This window comes from Rhodnius prolixus, unplaced genomic scaffold (genome assembly GCF_049639745.1).
Source record: "Rhodnius prolixus isolate KJV_2025 unplaced genomic scaffold, Rpr scaffold_10, whole genome shotgun sequence".
NCBI lineage: Eukaryota > Metazoa > Arthropoda > Insecta > Hemiptera > Reduviidae > Rhodnius > Rhodnius prolixus.
In genome coordinates, this window is record NW_027411615.1 from 28440283 (window position 1) to 28446739 (window position 6457).

Sequence of the window (6457 nt, forward strand, 5' to 3'; positions counted from 1 at the left end):
CTTAATGCTCCGTTCTACGTATCTAACCTCACCTATCCATAGTGATCTCAAAATCCTTTTCATTATTAGATCTTGCTAACACTCATTTTCTCAAATTTCATTCCTCTACAGCAGCTCATCCTAACCCTCTCATAGAATACCTATCTTCCTCCACATTACCAGGTAATCCTCTAAGGAGATTGAAGAGAAGATGGCCTCGTGATCTTCTCTCATCGTGAGAGCAGTGTAGCTAAGCACGTTACTGGAGTGACACCACTGGGTGCCTTCTCCAATCATGATTTCCTGTTATTTCTTTTCTCTTTCACCATATTTGCATGTTGCAACAACTGTTGCAGTGGTAAGTTACAATAAAAGATTAAAAAAAAAAAAAAGTTTTAATAACTACATAAAACCATCGAAATAATTGTGCTATTTGTGTATTAATTAAATATTGATTATTTCATTAACTAGTTACATATTGGCATGTGCTTTTATTGCGACGTAGTAAAATCTAAGTCATGAATATTTAAAGACACACAGTTCTGGAAAAAAAAGTAATAAAAAATAAATGATTACTTTTATTATGCTTGAGCACAGGAAAAATTAATAAATACCACCTGTTAATTATATGAAACCCAGTAAACATGGCCCATATTGTACTATTTACAATAGTTTTGTCATTTTCTCATATATTTAGTGTTAGTTGCGGAGAAATAAAGCCAAGTAAATTCCTTAATAAAATAAATCAACTAATTAAACATGCAATTAGTCATACAATTAATGCTGATAATTTATTTGCATCGAATATCACAAAAAAATCGCTGGATTATGATTACTTAGCTAAGTTCTGGGACGGTATACGCCAATTTTTACAAAATATTTTCCAAAAAGGAGTCAATCAATATGCTAAAGGTAATTATAATCACATGGAATAATGTCAAGAGTTTTCAAAATAATGTATTTGATGAAGAGAATAACTTAAAATTGAAGATTAAATTTTTAAAATGGGTAGTTCAACTTTCGGTGTGATTTACAAGTTTTAAACGGAAACTAAACTATCAATAAAAATAACTAATGAATTTCATTTTGCAGATATGAAATGTGATTTACAGGATATTTCTAGCATTATTACACAATTTATACAAGAAATTTTAAAGTCAATAGCGATCGCAAGAGATTGTTTAAGTCATCCAAATGGTATACTCGCAAATAACTTATTAAATAATATGTATGTCTACGGTTTTAAAAATAGAACTAGACAAAAATTATAGGTAAGAAAATTTTTAATTTTTCTCAATCATATTTCCAGAATTAAAATCTATTGACTGATTTTCGTTTTAATTACAGCCAACTGAACATCGCAGCGTGATCTATGTTTGCAACTAACGCAACAAAATTAAAGTTTTATTATCTAGAATTACTTTATAATAACCAAATGTGTGTAATAACCAAATATAATGTAATATAATAACTATAGTAACCTAAATAATATAATAATAATAATAACCAAAAAATAATAATATTATTAAATTTTATTCTGGTACCTAACGTTCTCTATTAATGTAGAATAAATTTAAATTTTGAGTTTATATTAATTTTAATGTCATAATATTAATTTTGGGTGCTTCTAAAACTAGAGGGATTCAAATCTAATTATTGGTTGATTCAATAATGACGATATAATTTTTTAAAATAGATATTTATTTAAAGATTCGTTAGCAATTATTGATTTCCTATTTTTTTTTTTCCATATTTAGGAGTCAATGTGAGTCTGTAATCAATATAAATATCAGGGAAGCAAAGCATATCAGAGGCAGTAAAAGCCTATTGCCTAAATTAAATGAGATTGAAGTGATTGTTGGAAGGATTTTGCGTTACGTGATGACAATTGCGTTCGTTTTCTTTGTTCATCTTTTTTTTTAAGGAGATTTAGATTTCGAAGAGCCTTTAAGTACAATTGCGATATCAATCATTGGACTTTCACCGATTCACTGCTTGCTTTATCTATAATATTTTTTCTTGTCCTTCCAATGTTTGTTATAAATCATCAACTTTGAGCTGTTTTATGAATATAATAATTAAAAGTTAGCGAGCAAGGAACGGTTAAAACCCGTTTTAATTCCAGATGGAGACTTATTTATTCTACAACAATCGCGTTCTCTTATCAAAGAATGCTAATAACTGGATAGCTTCTAAGAAAGCTATTTCCTTCAAAATAACCATAACGTTACCACAATTCTACATTTTCAATGTATCATGACAACGTAGCAGCTATGACTAAAGATGCATTTGAATCTCTTTCACTTCAGTACCAAATTTTAAGGTGATGACATTCTATAACAAATTTCATATAGCTTTTCGAGAGTAGAATACTTAAATAACTAAACCCATTAGCCAACGTTTGTGCATACTGCTGCAAACAAGAACTGCCTGGTTATGAGTACATAACCAGCCCCAAGACTTAGAAAACCTCTTCAGAGCAATATACTGTCTTCGTTTTCTTCTATTTTTTTCAGCTGCTTAGAAAAAATCTGCAGCTTATCCCAACATAAAGAATTCCGTCTTTATTAAGTGCGGATGCTTTGCATTTCTGGCCAGGGTGGAAGTTATTACTCGAAAAAAAAAAGAATAGTTTTAACTTTGTTACTAATGTCTAAATCATTGGACTCTGTTGAGTGCAGTTACGAGTATATCCTTTAATGGTGGCTATAAAAATTGTTCCTCTGATTTAGAAGCATCTTAAACAGAGATAAATTAATATAAGTTATGCTGATAAAAAAAAAGGGTTAAATTCATTGAAAAATACTGAAAATTTGAATGCACATGACCATGGCGGCTTTTAAGAAATCTGGAAGCAAACTCTGTATTGTTGGCAGACCTTTCAGTTCGGCAACAACATGAAAAAGGGGTGGCGAAATATTTTATTGGGAGAGAAAATTTCCTGAACAACTGATTTTATTAGCGATATAAACATCCAATCTAGTTAAATCTATGCACGAGAATCAATCACTTTTGATTTCAATTTATTTCCCAATTTTTGTGACATTTTATTTCCATACAAAACCTTTGTGGGTCCTGCTGAAAAAAAAAAAAAAAATAGTGTTCACGCAGGTTTATTCACTAATTGGAATGGGCAAAAACGTTTCGATAGTAAAAACAGAAAATGTAACATAGAAGCGGACCTTGATTGAGGCCGCAAATTCTATTTACATTTGCCAAAAGATCAAAAACGGTTGCCTCTTTTGACACATCCCAACGAAAACAAGCCAGCAGCTGATTTTTGTAGCTTGGAAAAATAAACCTAAAAATGTTGTTTTTCATCGACTTTTCAGCTTTCATAATTTTGTATTTCCTAAAAAAATAAATAAATAAAAATTTATATTTTCTTTAATTTTTTTAGCCAAAATTAATTATCCAACTGCATTAAATTATGTTTAATTAATCAAAAAATATAAAATTGTAATTAAGGTGGATTCTTGAACAATTAAAAACAGTTATAAGGCTTTGCCTGAAACATTTCAGTTACAGTTATGAACAAATTTTATTTATTAATAGAAAAATACCCAAAAATCAGAACATTTCGTTCGATAAAATAGAAGTTTCAAGCAAGCTTAAGACGGTTTAACCAATATTGCACCCTAAATTTTGTTTTAGTGCTAACAGTTATTGAGATATTGAAGGTTCATTTTTGGAGGTTTTGTAAATGGTACAAATTTCAAACCTCCATATCTCTCTTTGTATTGTTCAGATTTTAATGAAATCTTTACCGAATTGTAGAGACAAGTCTGCTCTATAACTGGTAAAAACCGCAATGTTTTATTGTTAACAGTTATTGAGATATTAAAGGTTCAATTTTGGATGATTTTGCAATTATCATACGGCTATAATTGATCAGAAACGTCAAATGCAGTACCATTTTTTTTACAAACATGTAATTTAATAATTAATTAATTTATTAACTGTATTCAAAAATATAAAATTTATATAATAAATAATAAAATAAAAAGAAGAAAATGGTATATGATGTTAAATGAGGGTTAGGTACCAATTTCGAAAGAAAGGATTTTCGTTTAACGAGTTTAGATCTGTGTGCTATTCTTTAGTTAATTAAAAAAAAATTCCAAATAATGTGAATAAAACACAGATTTTCTTGAACTACACAATAAACTCTTGGAGTTAACAGGTAGTGAAGAGGTAATGAATATGCCAAAAACTTATTACTCGCTCTAATCCCCAAATTAAATAATGGTGAATGGAACACTTCACCGGACCGCCTGTACACCTCCACGATCGTCTTAGCGTTCGAAATACGCCTATCAGGAAAACAGCTAGCATACTCCCGTCTACGAAACCGTAGATGTACGAGGGTCGTTTGAAAAGTCCGTGCAAAAATAAAAACTACTTAATTTTTTGGGGTAAACCTTTTTTATTTTTCAACATAGTCTCCTTTTAGGCTTATACACTTCGTCCAACGCTGCTCTAGTTTGTTGATCCCTTCCGAATAATAGGATTTGTCCAAGTCTGAAAAATAGCCATTCGTTTCTGCAATCACCTCCTCGTTTGAATAAAATCTTTTTCCCGCCAGCCATTTCTTCATATTGGGGAACAAATAGTAGTCCGAGAGAGCCAAGTCTGGAGAATAGGGGGGATGTGAAACGAGTTGGAACCATATTTCCATTAATTTTGCGACCACAACTGCTGAGGTGTGAGCTGGTGCGTTGTCGTGATGGAAAAGGACTTTTTTGTGGGCCAATCGTGGGCGTTTTTCTTGCAGCTCGGTTTTCAAACGGTCCAATAACGATGAATAATATGTAATAGTTTTACCCTTTTCCAGATAGTCGATGAGGATTATTCCTTGCGAATCCCAAAAGACAGTCGCCATAATCTTTCCGGCCGAAGGAACGGTCTTCGCCTTTTTTTGGCGCAGATTCCCCCTTGGTAACCCATTGTTTAGATTGTTCTTTGGTTTCAGGAGTGTAGTGATGTATCCATGTTTCATCCACAGTGACGAAACGACGCTTAAAGTCCTGCGGATTCTTCTGGAACAGCTGCAAACCGTCCTTGCAACACTTCACACGATTTCGTTTTTGGTCAAGTGTGAGCAATCGCGGCACCCATCTTGCGGATAGCTTTGTCATGTTCAAATGTTGATGCAAAATATTATGTACCCATTCATTCGAGATGCCCACAGCACTAGCAATCTCACGCACCTTCACTCTTCTCTCATCCATCACCGTATCATGGATTTTATCATTTCTGGAGTAGTAATCTCAACAGGGCGTCCAGAACGTTCAGCGTCACTTGTGCCCATATGGCCACTCCGAAAATTTTGAAACCACTTATAAACTGTTTAATCGAAGGTGCAGAGTCACCATAATGTTTATCAAGCTTCTCTTCAGTTTCCTGAGGCGTTTTGCCTTTCATAAAATAGTGTTTAATCAACACACGAAATTCTTTTTCGTCCATTTTTTGAAAATCACTCGACTTCCTCGATTCAAACGAATGCCAAACACAAAGAAATAGACCGATCTGGCTGAAACTTGGTGTGTGTTCTTCCAAGAGATGCTACTAACTAAACATAACCTCGATACGCGCCAGTAGTGCTATCTCTCTGACTTTGCACGGACTTTTCAAACGACCCTCGTATAACATATCGCGATATTCAGTATTCGAATACGTTGGCATAATAATAGCAAAATGACAACTGAATATCTAATGAAAATGTAGACTTTAAACTATCTTTTCTTCTTGTTGTATTTATTTATTTAAATTAGTCGAATGAGGATAAAACATGTCAGTTTCTAATTAGGGGATCAGAGCGATAAGTAAGTAAATAAATTTTAGATTGGTTTTTTATTTTGTAAATTTGGGTACCGATTGAGGTAATTTAATGCATTTTCCGTGTAATTAAATAGAAAACACCAAACTAATTAATTTATTCTAATTGAAGAATTTATCAACGGTCGAAAGGGAAATCCTGTCCAACTGCACCATTTTAAGGTCTAATTGGTTATTTTTAGTGGTTTAAATATTAAAGTAAAAAGGTAAAACTTCTCTAAAGATCTATTTATTCAATGAATTTCATTATTTAATTTTATCAAAACCAAAACTAATGTAATTTGAATTAACAATAAATTCTCTTCTGGATAGAACATCAGAAATAATTCAATTTTAAGAATAAATAATAGAATAATAAGAATTATTTATGTGTAAAGGATTTCAATTGTGAAATTATAATAATTTAAACACGCTAATAATCATTTTTGGTTAGGTATATTTTTATCTGTAAAAACAGTAGAATCTAAAGAGTTTTTAATAGCCCTCAGAAATGTAAAAGAACTAACATGTCTGAAGTGCCAGCAAGCATCAATGTACGATATTTTTGTATTTATTTCTGGGACCTCAAAAAAAATTTTCTTTGCAAGCCAATTTCGAAAATTTGACATAAGAAAGTAAAAAGCACCTTAAGATATTAGCT

General features: G+C 31.7%; 1 long non-coding RNA gene across 1 annotated transcript; it reads left to right on the top strand.

Moving 5' to 3' along the window:
• Nucleotides 1–553: 553 nt before the first annotated feature.
• On the top strand, nt 554–1671 carry LOC141457036 (uncharacterized). Its single transcript, XR_012460174.1, has 3 exons — nt 554–891; nt 1072–1250; nt 1327–1671. It is a non-coding gene; the product is annotated as an uncharacterized lncRNA (long non-coding RNA).
• Nucleotides 1672–6457: the final 4786 nt, after the last annotated feature.